Source organism: Cupressus sempervirens, chromosome 8 (genome assembly GCF_028749045.1).
Source record: "Cupressus sempervirens isolate cs-2001-9-10 chromosome 8, ASM2874904v1, whole genome shotgun sequence".
Classification (NCBI taxonomy): domain Eukaryota; kingdom Viridiplantae; phylum Streptophyta; class Pinopsida; order Cupressales; family Cupressaceae; genus Cupressus; species Cupressus sempervirens.
This window is the reverse complement of record NC_143125.1, coordinates 218,991,765-219,009,310: the sequence shown is the minus strand read 5'-3', so window position 1 is coordinate 219,009,310 and position 17,546 is coordinate 218,991,765.

The following is a 17,546-nucleotide window of genomic DNA, read 5'->3' as shown; positions in this document are numbered from 1 at the left end:
TGATTTCTTTGTACTAACTTAATATTTACCACTGTTCTTCTATCAAATACCATAGAAAACTACTATGTCGACATCAATCATAAACATAGACATGAATGTAATGTATCATCATGATAATGATCTAATCATATTTCTAAAATACTCCCCCATAGGAATATCATCAGCATTCATGCTTCCAATAATCTCCCCCTTTGAGATTGTTGACAACATAGATGAAAAATGTCTAGTTCCAAAAATACCAAATGTTAAAGACTATTATCGTTTCTTTTTAAATCCTCTTCATCAATCATATTGGCTTCTATGTTTCCTTAAGCTTATTACTAAGATCAATTGTTCACATAGTTCTCCCCCATTGATATAGCTCAATGTGCTTTGTGACTTCTCCCATGTATTAAAATGTTTTTCATGTTGTAATCTTATGCCTGTTGACATCAATGACAAAGGTTTTAGCAACCATCTATCATTTCATCCTATCAATCTTTGCAACAACTATCTCTAACTACTCAAGTATCCAAACACACTATTCAAAACATCTATCGAGAGTCCTAGATGACTCTATCCATCATAGTTACTCCCCCATATAGGAAGCATCAACATTTAGTCCAGACAAATAATAGTTGTATGTACCACTGGATTGATGAACTCTTGCATCATCTACTCTAATGTAGGAAGGGGCATAACCCCTAGCATACCTCAAATATACTCAAAAGTTTCTTTGGGAAGAGGCTTGGTGAAAATATCTTCAATTTTCTCTTTGGTTCCTACATACTCCAATCTGATTTCCCTTTTTGCAAATTTCTCTCTCAACATGTGATATTTGATAGAAATGTGCTTAGTTTTAGAATGCAACACTAGATTTTTAGATATATTCATTGTGCTTTGTTTATCACAATGTATGACAATAGGTTCACTAAATTCTATCCTTATATCCTTCAGCATCTACTTCATCCAAACAACTTTATTACAATTATTTGGTGATGCAATATATTTTGCCTCTGTTGTACTCTATGAGATACAATCCTACTTCTTTCTTAACTAAGAAACCAATCTTCCTCCAAGAAATAATGTTCCACCACTGGTTCTCTTTCTATCATTCATATTACTTTCCCAATCAACATCAATATAAGAATATAAAGGGGCATATGCACCGAGTTGTGGTGCCAAAAAGGTGACAACGAATTGTTTTTTTCCTATTTTAAATAGCGCGTACGTGCTATAGCGTGCATGCACTATAGCGCCCACATGCTACGGCTTGGGCAACCCAAGCCATAGCGCACTTTATAAAAAATAAAAAGTATGTATGATGGGCTGCAAACCTGCAGCCCATCATTTTCATTACCATTTTCTTTTACTCCTATAGTGAGCAGTGCGTACGCGAGTTGAAGACTCAACATTTGCACCACCATTTGCCAAAATGCCTCCTCGTCGACGAAATCCAAGACCACAAGCGCACCCACGACGATGCCATAAGTGATATAAACCTAACTTTGCATTGTTTGATATATTTTTCATATTGTTTTGTAAGTTTTTAATATTCTTTTGTATGGTTTTAACAAATTTCATTTAGATTTGTTTATTTATTTGAATTTCAATTGATTTTTTATCAGGGAATGTTCATAATCAACCAGAAAATCCACAAGAACATCAAAACCCTCAAGAACCCCAAAACCAAAACCCTCCTCAAGAAGAAGAACAAATTCCACAACCCGAACCAATTGCAAGACCTCCACCAGGCACACAAGAAAATCTAAGAAATGAAATAGAGAGAGGAAAAACTGAATTAGAAGGAATCATTGCTCGGTTGAAAGAATCTGGACAAACCAATCCAATGAGGACTCAATTGGCATCATCCCTTGAATCCATTAACACTCAGATAGCCTCAGTTAGTGGTCAGTTAGATATTTGGCGAGCTAAGAGGGATGAACAAAAAAGATTTTATGCAAATAAATTGTCATATGAAGATGTTAAAAAAAAAGGAAATACCAAAAGGTAGTATATGTGCATTATTTAGAAAACCCGATGAGCAAAATACTGTTAGAGAGGGTACTAAATGATTCCCCATCCATTGGTGCATACATGATGCTATTAGAAATAATTTTTGGGATAGATGGTGGATGGTTTTTGATGCCCCTCCTTGCAACAATCACGAGGTCCCCATGTATTTTTTGAAGAGATTATATTGTGAGTTTGTCCTTGGGGAGATCCCCAATTATGTTGATATGTTAGACTCTTAGGGTAGAGGTGGGGGTTCATCATTTGAGAGGCCCGGAGCACGTCATGACCCTAATATAGTTAGGGTACCCGTGGTCCATCCACAGCGTGAGCATGTGATAATTCCTTCAGTTGTGAAGGAACATGTAGAGGCCAACACTCTAGAGACCATTAATGCTCTGACACAAACCCTCATCCATTTCACGAGCCCATTAGTTGAGGGGGAACCTTCTATACATCGTGGTCACATGTGCACTTCATGTGGATCCCTATGCACATTTGGCACTCATGTTGGAGATGGTGCAGATGATGGGCTTGCCACCGATCAGTTCCTGAATGAGACATTTGGCATTGACACACAGGTAAATTACTAATTTTATCACATTTCATATGTATAGTGAATGATTAATTAATTAGGTTTTATTGACATTGTTCAAAATTTAGGGTCAAAGTGTTCTTGGGCCTAGCAGTGATCCTCCAGGCCCATTTTTTGTCCCTTCGACGAGTCCTGAGGTATGTATCAATTTAATCATTTTAATTAATACATATATTTATTACGTAATCATATTAAGGATTGACCAAAAAAAATATGCATGTGCATCAGTTCTCCATAGGACCCTCAACCTTTACCATAGACGCAGAGCAGAGACATCATATGAGCTTCACACAGGTACAGTTGTTTCATGTTAATTTAATTCATTTGATTATATTTATTCCATGTTTCATGTTAGCTATAACATTTATTGTATGACGTGCAGCTCATGATGTCGGACACACCTCCTCATCTGCGACAATCTGTTTATAGTGGAGTGGCCACAGTTGTGGCTAGCTCACAGCCACTGACGGAGGTATGAAAGAATTTTTTTCATTTTAGTTGTTGTTTATAATAGTTAATCTCAAAATTTTTAATGTTATTTATAAGTGATTATATTTATTGAATTTTTGTAGGGTCTTGTCACGCCTGATCGTCCACGAGCATTTGAGGTGGACTTACAGAGTGACTATTTGTTGGTGGTAAGAAAATAATTGATTTTGTGAGTACATATATTTGATTTCAACGTATAATAAATATTGATTCATGTCTACTTTCTTTGTATTAGTTGGACCTGGAGAAGAGCCTCGACAAGAGGTCAAGTGAGCGTGTCAGGAAGGCCCCGTCATCTCCACTATCTCCCTCCACACGACGGCAGAGGATGTCGAGAGACTTGTTTCCTTCCCCTCGTGGGAAGGAAAAGATGTAGTTGAGATATTTGATACACATATATAGAGACTTGTTTCCTTCCCCATGTATATATATAGGCATCTGAGAGACATATTCGATACACAATTGATGTACATATGACATTCTATATTTGATGTATGACATTATTGGTTAATATATGATATGTTTGTTCATGTATGACGTTAAATTAGATATGTTCGTGTATGACATTAAATTAGATATGTGCATGTATGAAATTAAATCCAATTGCTAGAGAGTTGCCATTATGTCTACCAACTAGTAGATGTTCTTTTTTGCTTTATTAGTATTTCTCAAAAACTGCAAAGAAGCTGTTTCTGGTAGTATCTACTATAGTCCTACTCAAATATGTTTTCAAAAATACTTAGTATGGCAAAGAAATGTCTATGGAAAGCTTGTCAAATAGGATATTAAAGAACTAAATGTGGATAGTCATTAGTACCCATCAATAAGAACACAGACATCTTTCTCAAGCAAGCCATATGACATTAGCAAGTAATTTATAAATTTCCTTTTCAAATAACTAGAAGATGCTATGAATCTTAATACAGAGTTAATCATGAACTCATTATTCCATCCAAGAAGCATATATCACCCTAAGCCAATTAACCGACAGGATAAAAATTAATTCAATTTCAATAAAATTTTGAGTATAACAAGCATCTTAGGGATTCTTACAAGAATTAACACGATGTTCACAAGAGCATTACAAGTTCTTGTAATGCTATTTCACATATTGTAATCATATTCAGTTTTGAATGGCCATTTGTGTAACAAGCATAAATGTTCTTTAAGGTCTTTTAATTCTAGACATGAATTTTATTATGAAGCTTTTTTATGACAACCCACTCAATGCATATATTGTTGTTCCACATTATGCTAATTTGACTTTCATTGGTTGATTTGGGTCTAGACATGACGTTATTCACTACCTTTTTTATATATTATTTTTTTGTAGTGAGGTTCTAGCCTGAATGAATGTATTAATCATCGAATTTGTGAACCTTGGTTGAGATCCTTACAAATATATTTTCAAATTGGACCTCAAATAGTTTTCTCAGTCACCCCCTGTACACAAATACTGAAATTGTAGTTAATTACAAAATTAATACTGAATTACCACAAGTTTAATTGAGAAGTATTATGTACCTCAATAGGCTAGATTATTATTGACCGAGAAGCTTTATCTTAGAGCAGTTGGTTTCCTAAATCTTTAGCACAATGACAGTCTTATGGAATGTGGAATTAGGTTGGCTAGCTAAGGAATGTTCTTTAAAAGGTAGAGGAAACTCAAGACTCACATGTTTCCAATCAATATAAATGTTTAAATCGCTTCTCTAATTTTTTCTATTTATGATCTTCTTCAAACTTAACTTTCTAAATGCATTGATGGGGAAATAAAGATCTTCTAGGAACTAAAGGCTAATCATGTTTAATACTTACAATTCTCTGTTTTTATCTAATAATTTAAAAAAGATTGTACAAGTGTTTTCAAAGAGCAACACTTGTCACTAACATCATAAGAAGGAATATCCAAGGAGTCTTACCACTGATCCTCCACCACCAAATTCAAGAGAAAACAAAATTCCACTACTAAAGAGATAGTAACAATGATCATCCCTAGTCTCTCCCTTATCACAAAATGATTACCATCAAAATTTGCATTTCCAATTGCGTCATGTGCGTTGAAGTGATAGTAACATTTTCACTCTCTTACCTAATGTCTCCCATTTTTGAAACTCCTGAGAAGGGCAAGGCCATCTTCTCAGTACTTCAAAATACAATGAGTTCCATTTTTTCACATATTGATAATCGTTGACTTAAAGTATAGTCGAAGTATTGACAGCCCATAGATATGCCCCATCAAAGATCGCAGCCCTGTGGCATTTAGTGACCCTTAGGGACATTCTGGTTCAGCGTGCCTGAGAACGTTTGAGCACTGAAGGGGACAAGAAGAGGTTGGGGATAGGGTTTACCTAGCCACCTAGAGCTAATGGAGTAGACATTTTGATCGCATGATGAAAGATGAGAGAGATTTGGCAGTTGGCAACTTTGTACTGGCCAACACTACAAGTTTCAGCATCACCTAAGATGGCATTGTAGAATGAAAATAGAATGTGATCTCCAAAAAGTGAGAGAGGTTATTGTAGGTCTCTGCAACACAGTCCTGTAGGAATTGGAATCTCATCCATATCTTGCACGAGCTCCGAGATATGCCCCATCAAAGATTGCAGCCCTGTGGCATTTAGTGACCCTTAGGAACATTCTGGTTCGGCGTGCCTGAGAACATTCAAGCATTGAAGGGGACAAGATAAGGTTGGGAATAGAGTTTACCCGGTCACCCGGAGCTAATGGAGCAGACAGTTTGATCCCACGATGAAAGATGAGAGAGATTTGGTAGTTGGCAACTTTGTACTGGCCAACACTACAAGTTTCAGCATCACCTGAGATGGTGTTCTAAAATGAAAACAGAATGTGATCTCCAAAAAGCGAGAGAGGTTATTGTAGGTCTCCACAACACGGTCTTGTAGGAACTAGAATCGCATCCATATCTCGCACAAGCTCCGAGATATGCCCCGTCAAAGATCGCAGCCCTATGGCATTTAGTGACCCTTGGGGACATTCCGAATTAGCATTCCTGAGAACGTTCAAGCACTAAAGGGGATAGGATGAGATTGGGGATAGGGTTTACCCGGCCACTTGGAGCTAACGGAGCAGACATTTTGATCCCACGACGAAAGGTGAGAGAGATTTGGCAGTTGGCAACTTTGTACTTGCCCACACTGCAAGTTTCAGCATCACCTGAGATGGCATTGTAAAACAAAAATGAAGTGTGATCTCCAAAAAGTGAGAAAGGTTATTGTAGATCTCTACAACACGGTCTTGTAGGAACTAGAATCACATCCATACCTTGCATGAGCTCTGAGATATGCCCCGTCAAAGATCGCAGCCCTATGGCATTTAGTGACCCTTAGGGACATTCTGGTTCAGCGTGCCTGAGAATGTTCGAGCACTAAAGGGGAAAGGAAGAGGTTGGGGATAAGGTTTACTCGGCCACTCGGAGCTAATGGAGCAGATAGTTTGATCCGACGACGAAAGATGAGAGAGATTTGGCAGTTGGCAACTTTGTACTGGCCAACACTACAAGTTTCAGCATCACCCAAGATGGCATTGTAGAATGAAAATGGAATGTGATCTCCAAAAAGTGAGAGAGGTTATTGTAGATCTCTGCAACACAATCCTGTAGGAATTGGAATCTCATCCATATCTTGCACGAGCTCCGAGATATGCCCCGTCAAAGATCACAACCCTGTGGCATTTAGTGACCCTTAGGGACATTCTGGTTCGGTGTGCCTGAGAAAATTCAAGCATTGAAGGGGACAAGACAAGGTTGGGGATAGGTTTTACCTAGCCACCCAGAGCTAATGGAGCAGACAGTTTGATCCCATGACGAAAGATGAGAGAGATTTGGCAGTTGGCAACTTTGTACTGGCCAACACTACAAGTTTCAGCATCACCCGAGATGGCATTGTAAAATGAAAATGGAATGTGATCTCCAAAAAGCGAGAGAGTTTATTGTAGGTCTCTGCAACACAGTCCTGTAGGAATTGGAATCTCATCCATATCTTGCACGAGCTTTGAGATATGCCCCATCAAAGATCACAGCCCTGTGGCATTTAGTGACCCTTAGGGACATTCTGGTTTGGCGTGCCTGAGAACATTCAAGCATTGAAGGGGACAAGACACGGTTGGGGATAGGTTTTACCCGGCCACCCGGAGCTAATGGAGCAGACAGTTTGATCCCATGACGAAAGATGAGAGAGATTTGGCAGTTGGCAACTTTGTACTGGCCAACACTACAAGTTTCAGCATCACCCGAGATGGTGTTGTAAAATGAAAACAGAATGTGATCTCCAAAAAGTGAGAGAGGTTATTGTAGGTCTTTGCAACACGATCCTGTAGGAACTAGAATCACATCCATACCTCACACGAGCTCCGAGATATGCCCCATCAAAGATCGCAGCCCTATGGCATTTAGTGACCCTTGGGGACATTTCGGATTGGCATGCCTGAGAACGTTCGAGCACTAAAGGGGATAGGACGAGTTTGGGGATAGGGTTTACCCAGCCACTCGGAGCTAACGGATCAGACAGTTCGATCCCACGATGAAAGGTGAGAGAGATTTGGCAGTTGGCAACTTTGTACTGGCCCACACTGCAAGTTTCAGCATCACCCGAGATGGCGTTGTAAAACAAAAATGGAGTGTGATCTCCAAAAAATGAGAGAGATTATTATAGGTCTTCACAACACGGTCCTGTAGGAACTAGAATTGCATCCATACCTAGCACGAGCTTCGAGATATGCACCGTCAAAGATCGCAGCCCTGTGGCATTTAGTGACCCTTAGGGACATTCTGGTTCAGCGTGCCTGAGAACGTTCGAGCACTAAAGGGGATAGGAAGAGGTTGGGGATAAGGTTTACCTGGCCACCCAGAGCTAATGGAGGAGACAGTTTGATTCCACGACGAAAGATGAGAGAGATTTGGTAGTTGGCAACTTTGTACTGGCCAACACTACAAGTTTCAGCATCACCCGAGATGGCATTGTAAAATGAAAATAGAATGTGATCTCCAAAAAGTGAGAGAGGTTATTGTAGGTCTTCGCAACACGGTCCTGTAGGAACTAGAATTGCATCCATACCTTGCACGAGCTCTGAGATATGCCCCATCAAAGATCGCAGCCCTATGGCATTTAGTGACCCTTGGGGACATTCTGGATTGGCGTGCCTGAGAACGTTCGAGCACTGAAGGGGATAGGACAAGGTTGGGGATAGGGTTTACCTGACCACATGGAGCTAACGGAGTAGATAGTTCGATCCCACAAGGAAAGGTGAGAGAGATTTGGCAGTTGGCAACTTTGTACTAGCCGACATTGCAAGTTTCAGCATCACCCGAGATGGCATCGTAAAATGAAAACAGAGTGTGATCTCCAAAAAGTGAGAGAGGTTATTGTAGGTCTCCAAAAAGAGTATTTAAAAATGAAAAAATAGTGGGGGGTCCTTTGTATGGTTTGGGAGTTTGACCATTAAAACTAGAAATTGTCCTAGTAGTAAGTGCTGGTAATAGTTTTGAAATTTGATTGTTGAGTGTTGAGAAACCTCAATTTTGGGATTTTTCTTGTTGGTTTGAGTCTATAATAACCATTTCCATCTGAAAAGTCAAGTGTTGAAACCATTTAAGAAGTATTTGCATAGTTTTCCCTAAAATTTGAGTGCATAAAAAGGGGTATGTGATTGCTCCCAAGGTGGATTTAGTGTATTCTCCAAACAAGAGTTGCATTTGAGTCATGTCTTAAGACTTTTTTGGGTCATGGGAGTTCCAAAAGTCAAGGGATTATGAGTTGCTTTATAAATGGCCTCAAACTAGGCCTAGTTGGCAGACTGAAATAGCCAATTTTGAGTGATATTTTACAAAATAAGTGTAGTTGGTTTTGGAGTATATTTTAGAGTGAGGAAAAGGGTATTTTAATCACCCAATAGTTTAGGACTGGCAACGGCTAGCTGGAACAAGCCTAGAAGAGGCAAAATTGAGAAAGTGTAAGAGATGAGTTGCAAGAAACAACTACTATAGATGATGCAAATATTGATGAGTTGTAAAGTGAGGGGGAGGAAATCACTATTGAATCCTTCCTAAAAATCAATGGCTTATTAGATGAACCAATTAACACTTTGTGGAGGAGTTATGGACAAAATATGAAGGGATTAGGTACAATTACACCTAAAAATACCCAACCAAAAAACCTGAACCATCCAGTGGACTATTATAGGAGATAAAACCTTGAGCATACAACAAACATTGATATTAGATTAAGCTTGCTAATGCAAGATTCACAACTAGATTGGTTGTAGGAGGTTGTCACAAACCTTGGGTAACCAAATACTTGTGGGGATGAAAATGTTTCCCTTTTAATTCCATCCCCACCACATGTTGACCCCAAGGACGTCATCTAATGCTTTGAAAATGGTGGCAACCATGATGAAATAAATAGTTAACAATTTTTTGATACCCAGGCCCAAAATGACTATGATGGAGATGATGATTTTATACGTTACATGCCACTAGATAGAAAACAACATAGTGGTTTACCCAGTAGATTCCTATAGCTACCAAAGAAAAGGATACAAAATTCTAAGGAACAAGAGAGACTAAGAAGTTATTTGAGGCTAATGCACTTTACATGAAGGAGACGATCAGGGATAGGAAAGATGGGAGAGAGGAAAAGATTGCAAGAAATGAGATCTTATATGCTATAGAGAGGGGAAATTGAGTTGCGAAGAAGGTTGCACTAAAGGAATAGAAGAGGAAAGAAAGAGAGGATAATCTAAATGTTTGAAAGAGATATAGACCAAATATTGGAGGTGCACCTTCAACAACTATAGAAATTATATTTACAACACTAGTGGAAGGAGATGTAATTGCACTAGCCCTAGAATCAATTAGTATGCCCAACATACCTCTTCTCCCATAGCATAAATCACATTCTGATATGTTCAATGCTCTAATCCCTAGATTAGGAAATATTCTTACTTAATAAGTGTAACCCCAAGCATTGTCACCATAGTTGGCAACAAATGGTGAGAGTCCCAATCAACTAGTGAAAAAAATGACTAAGTTGATGGAGCTGAATCCTACATTACACACATCTCCTAGTAGTGGACAGGAGGATGTTGGGATTGGGAGCATAGCACCTATTCCCTTTCCCAGTTTTATGGACAATTGATGGGAACTCAAGTAGATGGGAGAAATTCAAATTTTTTTGAAGAAATAAAGTTTTGTGATGTATTTAGAATATCTAAGATAGACTTATTTTTTATGTGAACTAAACCATTCTTACATTACCATTTAAATGTATTTGTATTGTTATAATAGTTTGATTGTTAGTCATGGCGTAAAATATGTAAAGTTTAGAAATATAAATAGTTCATCATAGAGATATTATAGAATTAATTTATTTTAAATAATAGAAATAATCATAACAAATAGATAGAAACAAAAAATAATAATTTTATACAAAAAGTTTTAATTTATTTTAAATAATTAAATAATAGAAACATCGTAGAATTAATAATTCAGTATAATCATAACAAATAGACACTAAACAATCCCAAATTCAAACATACGAAGGTCCAACTAGAATAATGACTTTAAATAACCAAATACCAAAGCCAAACAAAGGAAATGGGACTTTTACCTTAAATGAATAAATTACATGAAGAAGGGCGGCTGGCTGTTTGGAAATCTACTTATTTTTCTTCTCTCCCTCCTGTCATCCAAGAGAACATGCAACGAAAGAAAAATATCATCACAATAAGAAAATATGAAAAATATTGTTCTAGCTTTAAAAAAATTGGAGACATCAAAACATAAAATCTAGATTCTAAACAAATCAAAAAATAAAATCTATGGTTTAAACTAAATCTCATCACTTACGCATCATAACAATACGATCCACCTTGTTCATGTGGACAGTCTTTGAGAAGAGGTTGCAACAATGTATTTGGATCTATTTGATCACTCTTTCTCTCTCTCCCTCTCTCTGTATTCAATCTAATGAGCCAACTGGATCTGCTCGACATTTTAATGTCTCAAGTATTGCCTCGTGGTCTAACTCGCGAACTCTCCAAAGATTCTTATTATGTGGTTTTCCACCATATTTTATCAAGTGGACATTTGATGTGACAACAAGATTTGAATAATGAAGAATCTTCCTCTCTGTTTTCCAATCCTCGAATAACCACAAGTTAGGGTTCTTCATAGAATATCGTCTAAGCCATGTGCCGGTTACAACCACCGCACCGACATGGTACTCTAAACCTTCACCATCTATAACTGAGTGATCCAATTTTTGTTTGGCTTGAACAAAATGACACAAATAATAATTTGTCCCTTCTTCATTGTCTTCAGGTGCAATAATAGAAAAAAATGGCCTGCAGTGACAAATGTACAAAATGCGATCATTAATTCAGAAAATACTTGCGTAAAAGTTATAAAGTTACATATTGAAATTACAAAGATATATAAATATATATATTACCAGGTTGCACTAGATTAGACAAGCGGTCAAAGTCAATAGACGATTCCATCTGTACCATTTCTAGTGCTTGTGGGGGACGATAGGTGTCAATTGGGTCCAAAACTCGTATATCCCATTTGTCCACCCATTCAGTCGACTCACAGTCATCCCAATTTTCCTCTGCACATGATGGACAATAGCATGCCATTTTTCGTGTGTGGATACTCCATGAACCTACATCAAAGCTTCTAAAAGAGTACAACTCACTGGATCCTATTAGTGTGCAACAATCCTGATATGGTGCAATGTTAGTATTATCTATCAACCAAAAAATCTACGAGCCGTAGACTCACCTTCCTTACCTGGACCCATTGTAGCATTACACCATTGGACGATGGATTTTGCATCTGTCAATATTGCTCCATCTTTGTGCTTTAGTTTTTCATGAGCTAAGGCTCTTTTGATGCATGTTCCTACACCATCGTGCTCTCCCTTTCCATGACCAACCTCTGTGAAATTCCACATGTATTGAATTCTACACAACTTGTGCATCCTGCTCAACCAATAGAACATCCGTGCATTCTTGAATTGAGATGCACAATTGTCTGACCAAATAATGTGCTGATGATATGTGATGCCCCTATTAGCCAAATCTCCATAAAATAGTTGAAAACAACCATGTACGAACTTCGTAGAATGTGATCGATCATCGCTGATGTAAAAATGGTACTCCCTCAAAATCTTCCTGTCATCCTCTGTACTTGTAGGTGAATGCATGAATGTTATGTGAACAAATATGAAAACCTATTGAGAAGTATAATACTTTTCTTGCACCTCATTTTGTGGTTGTAGTGTGTAGTTCTCTACGAAATCTAAAACTGAAACAATGGTATCCGGTGGAAACGTATCCTTGCACAACTTGAATTGCAAATCCAGCCATCAAGCTCTATGAGTATGCCTTGCATACTCGTAAATAATGTTTTCACGAAAAATCTTCATGAACTCATACACTGGAATCTTTTCAATGACTAAATCACATCTTTTACCATGTTTCCCATCATTTAGAACATATGTCACTGTCTTAAATTTTCCATAATATACTATTTCATTTTCAATTGCATGTGTACTATCCATATGTTGACAAGTTGATAAAAGTTGCAAAGAACCACAAAATAAGCACGTACCATCCAAGCATGATGTCTTGTAAAATTGTTGGCCATCCCTTATTTCACATAAAATGTTGGATATGAATTCCCTTGAAGATCTTGGTGGCTCATTTATGTCACAATCTTGCAAAACAAACTAAGAATGCAAAATTATGCATATATGCCTAAAAACATCAAAATGGTTAGAAAATTCAATATGTATCCTACAAAAACAATTTGTGCGTGTGTGATTTATCTTCACATAAAAAGGTTTACCCATCTCAAAAAATCTGACTTATTCGAATTTGAGGATACATACCAATAAATTTTGCAAAAAATTGTGTCTGAGTTGTGTCCAAATTTTTTTTTGCATGTGGCTCGTGATTTTGGCTACCAATCCTCCTTCTTACAACATCTCTTTGATTAGGGGAAACATGTGTGTTATTTTTCCAAAAATCTTCGATCAATGATTTCAAGGCTTCACTAATTTCTTTATCCTTTCGCGGTAGTCTACTGCTAAATGTCCATAACTCATTTTTTGTTGGATCTTCCAATCTCTCATGCCTTAGCATGGCTCTCCTTAGAGTACCTCTACCAATTTTTAATGTTTTACTTGTCTTTCTCATGAGTCGAGCTTTCTTCATTTGGCTACTTACTATTGTCGATGTAAGTACCCGTCTTGCGATATTACTATCTTTGGTGCGTGATTTAGAACCCACTTTGTCATAAGCATTCATTAGATTCTTTACAATATTTTTTTCATTTGAATCATCCATCGTTCTTAGCCCAAGAATCTTCATGATAGGCCTAAATTTTAAATTCCTCATCATTTCAACAAATAATTGGCATTGACCTATAATATTTAATTCATCGCAAAATAATCTCCACATACGATTAACTTTTCTTTGACAAGTACGCTTGCTAATCTTGTCAGGCATTGATTTCAAAATGTTACTACCAATATCAATCAAATATTTTGGTCTTCTAAAATGAATTCTAGAAGGTGTTATAATCTCTTCAATTCTCTCAACATTTTGAACATCAACATAAGGTTGAGTGTATTGTGTACCTTGAACCGAAGATGATGTGCCTTGGCAATAAGATGCAAAATATGGAATATCACCTACTTGATGTGTTGATGTTGTGCCTTCAACATGACATGATGGAGTGTGTATATCGTCGGATCTACAAATCGGTGTCTCTTCAACATGAGAGGATGATATGACTTCAACATTGGAAGATGGTGTAGTGGACGATATGACTCCAACATTAGAAGATGGTGTAGCTTCACAATTCAATTGTCTTCTTGAACGTAATAGTCTCATTCATTCTCTTTGTCTTTCCAATTCTTCCTCTTTGTTTCTTGGTACTAGTGGTTCTTGATCCTCTTTGAAAGTCAATTCTTCATTATTGCTTTGCAATTTTCTTTGCTCACGTAGTAATTTCATTTTATCTCTTTTAATTGCCAAATCTCTCTCCCTATCTTCATTTGTTTGATTTTTTGGTTTCTTCCTTGGCATGATGATGATTTCTACATGTCAAATTATTCAAACATTTGAATTACTTAAAATGTGTAAATTACAAATTATTCAAATAGATATAAAAATTATAATTATTTGAATGAATACACAATATATATTGAAACATACAAATTTCAATGAATTCACTATATATTAAACAACATGTCAAATTATAATCAAATTTGTATCTATATATCAACAAACAATATTTAAAATAGATTGCACTAAACTTTTCTATACAAGGAATATTCAAAAAGTCTTCAAATCATGTATCCAATGATTGAATTTGGTGTTTGTTAGCTTCCAAAAGTGTTTGCCACCTTGAAATAGTGTTTGTTAGCTTGAAATAGTGTTTTCCACTTTGAAATAATGTTTTCTATGTTGAAACCCGTGATTTCTGTCGGGATAACAGAGTGCAGAATAGAACAAAAGCAGAGAATGAATGAAACAGGCCCCAAAGTTTCTTTTTGACCATTTTTAGGTGATTTCACATAGTGTGTACGTGCTATATTAGAACACATCACTCTCCACCCTCCCTATTCTCTCTCTCTTCCTACTCTCTCTCCCCTCTCCCATCCCCTACACTCTCTCTCTCTCCCCTCTCCCATCCTTTACTCTTTAGATCTCTCACACACACTCCCATCCTCCCTCTCCCACTTCTTACTCTCTCTCTCTCTCTGCCACCTCCTACTCTCTCTCACACTCTCTCCCATCCCCTACTCTCTCTTACACACACTCCCATCCGCTACTCTCTCTCTCCCCTCTCCCATCCCCTAAACTCTCTCTTTTGTAGATACACATTCCCATCCCTTACTCTCTAGATCACTCACACGCACTCCCATCCCTCTCTCTCCTCCTCTCCCACTCCCTCTCCCACCACCTACTATCTCTCTCTCTCTCTCTCTCAAGTTCTCTCTCTCTCCCTCTCTACTCTCTCTCTCCCATCCCCTACTCTTACTCTCTCTCTCTCTCTCTCTCCAATCCCCAACTCTCTCTCACACTCTCTCCCATCCCCTACTCTCTCTGACACTCTCTCTCATCCTTTCACTCTGTCTCTCTCATCTCGTACACTCTCTCTCTGTCACCTCCTACTCTCTCTCACACTCTTCCCCATCCTTTCACTCTATCTCTCCCATCTCATACTCTCTCTTTGCCACCCCCTACTCTCTCTCACTCTCACACTCTCTCCTATCCCCTACTCTCTCTCTTTCATAGACACACACACACACTCACACTCCCATCCCCCCTCTCTCTTCTATCCCATCTCCTACTCTCTAGATTGGTCACACGCACTCCCATCCCTCTCTCTCCTCCTCTCCCACTCCCTCTCCCAGGTCACTTACTATTTCTCTCTCAAGTTCTCTCTCTCCCTCTCTACTCTCTCTCTCCCATCCCCTACTCTTACTCTCTCTCTCTCCCATTCCCAACTCTCTCTCACACTCTCTCCCATCCCCTACTCTCTCTCACACTCTCTCCCATCCTTTCACTCTATCTCTCCCATCTCGTACTCTCTCTTCGCCACCCCCTACTCTCTCTCACACTCTCACACTCTCTCTCTTTCACAGACACACACATAGACTCACACTTCCATCCCCCCTCTCTCTTCTCTCCCATCCCCTACTCTCTTGATTTGTCACACGCACTCCCATCCCTCTCTCTCCTCCTCTCCCACTCCCTCTCCCAGGTCACCTACTATTTCTCTCTCTCAAGTTCTCTCTCCCTCTCTACTCTCTCTCTCCCATCCCCTACTCTTACTCTCTCTCTCTCTCCCATTCCCAACTCTCTCTCACACTCTCTCCCATCCCCTACTCTCTCTCACACTCTCTCCCATCCTTTCACTCTGTCTCTCCCATCTCATACTCTCTCTTTCCCACCCCCTACTCTCTCTCACACTCTCACACTCTCTCCTATCCCCTACTCTCTCTCTTTCACAGACACACACACACTCACACTCCCATCCCCCCTCTCTCTTCTCTCCCATCCGCTATACTCTAGATTTGTCACACGCACTCCCATCCCTCTCTCTCCTCCTCTCCCACTCCCTCTCCCAGGTCACCTACTATTTCTCTCTCTCCCTCTCTACTCTCTCTCTCCCATCCCCTACTCTTACTCTCTCTCTCTCCCATTCCCAACTCTCTCTCACTCTCTCTCCCATCCCCTACTCTCTCTAACACTCTTTCCCATCCTTTCACTCTGTCTCTCCCATCCTGTACTCTCTCTCTCTCTACCGCCCCCTACTCTCTCTCTCACTCTCTCCCATCCTTTCACTCTATCTCTCCCATCCTTTCACTCTGTCTCTCCCATCTCGTACTCTCTCTCTGCCACCCCCTACTCTCTCTCACACTCTCACACTCTCTCCCATCCCCTACTCTCTCTCTTTCACAGACACACACACTCTTATCCCTCCACTCTCTTCTCTCCCATCCCCTACTCTCTACATCTGTCACACACACTCCCATCCCCCCTATCTCTCTCCCTCTCCCTCTCCTACTGCCTACTAGATCTCTCTCTCTCAAGTTCTCTCTCTCCCTCTCTACTCTCTCTCTCTCTCTCCCATCCCATCCCTTACTCTCACTCTCTCTCTCTCCCATCCCCTACTCTCTCTCACACTCCCATCCTCTAATCTCACTCTCTCTCTCCCATCCCATACGAGCTCTCTCTACCACCACCTACTCTCTCTCACACTCTCACACTCTCTCCCATCCCCTACTCTGTCTCTCTTACACACATTCCCATTCCCCCTCTCTCTCTCTCTCTCCCTCTCCCACTCCCTCTCCCCCATCCCCTACTCTCTCTCTCCCCTCTCCCATCCCCTACTCTCTCTCTTTCATAGACACACACTCCCATCCCCCCCTCTCTCTCTCCTCTCCCATCCCCTACTCTCTAGATTTGTCACACACACTCCCATCCCCCCTCTCTCTCCCTCTCCCACTCCCTCTTGCACCACCTACTATCTCTCTCTCTCTCAAGTACTCTCTTTCCCTCTTTACTTTCTCTCTCCCATCCCCTACTCTCACTCTCTCTCTTCCATCCTCTACTCTCTCATACTCTCTCTCTCTCTCACCCCCATCCTGTACAAGCTCTCTCTACCACCCCCTACTCTCTCTCAAACTCTCACACTCTCTCCCATCCCCAACTCTATCTCTCTTACACACTTCCATTCCCCCTCTCCCTCTCCCTCCCACTCCCTCTCCCATCGCCTACTATCTCTCTCTCTCTCTCCCTCTCTCTCCCATCCCCTACTCTCACTCACTCTCTTTGCCACCCCTACTCTCTCTCACACTCTCTTCCATCCCCTACTTTCTCTCTTACACACACTTCCATCCCCCCTCTCTCTCCCTCTCCCACTCCCTCTACC